The 629-nt window shown below is 55.6% G+C and overlaps 1 protein-coding gene across 1 annotated transcript in view; it reads left to right on the forward strand.

Moving 5' to 3' along the window:
- Slitrk2 (SLIT and NTRK like family member 2) overlaps positions 1 to 629 on the forward strand; it is a 4,754-nt gene that overhangs the window by 712 nt on the left and 3,413 nt on the right. The window lies entirely within an intron of this gene.

Genomic DNA, 629 nt, shown 5'->3' on the forward strand with positions numbered 1-629 from the left:
CACACACACACACACACACGCACACACACCAAGTTCCTGGGAGGGTCTGGATCCCTCCTTGGGAGTCTGCCATGAGGTCAGTCTTAATGGCTAAGTCACTGTCCTTATGCCATGTGTAGCTGAGGGAGGTCAAGTGAAGGAGATCACTAGGACTGGTCTGGATTTGGGAAGTTTCAATGAGGCCAGACCCAAAGGGGGCTGGGTGCCTGCTTGAGAAACAAACTCCTGTTCAGAAGGAGCTTCTCCGGAGATAGAGTAATTCTGAAGCAACTGACGCAGCTGGGAATTGAGCTGTGCAAAGCTTTCACTCACTGGGAAGGGAAGCGTCTGCCCCACCCTCCCCCACCAAGCGCCCTGGATACACTGCCCACACTCCTCTCCTCCGTGACGTCACCCCTAGTCCTGTCCCGAGGAGCCTGCAAAACCTCTCAAATTCAAACTGCTAGACACACTGCCGCTGCTGCCACTGGATTGAAAACGCGCGCCCAGGCTCCGCTGTGGCAACCGCCCCGCAGTGACCCAGTCCGAAAGATCTCCCTGTGCAATCGCACCTCTGCTTCCCAGCTGCGCTGCTTCTTTCTGCTCCAATCATCCTCTTCCTCTCTGGCCGCTAGCCGGATTTCTAATTT

Source organism: Mastomys coucha, chromosome X (assembly GCF_008632895.1).
Source record: "Mastomys coucha isolate ucsf_1 chromosome X, UCSF_Mcou_1, whole genome shotgun sequence".
In the NCBI taxonomy this organism is placed as follows: domain Eukaryota; kingdom Metazoa; phylum Chordata; class Mammalia; order Rodentia; family Muridae; genus Mastomys; species Mastomys coucha.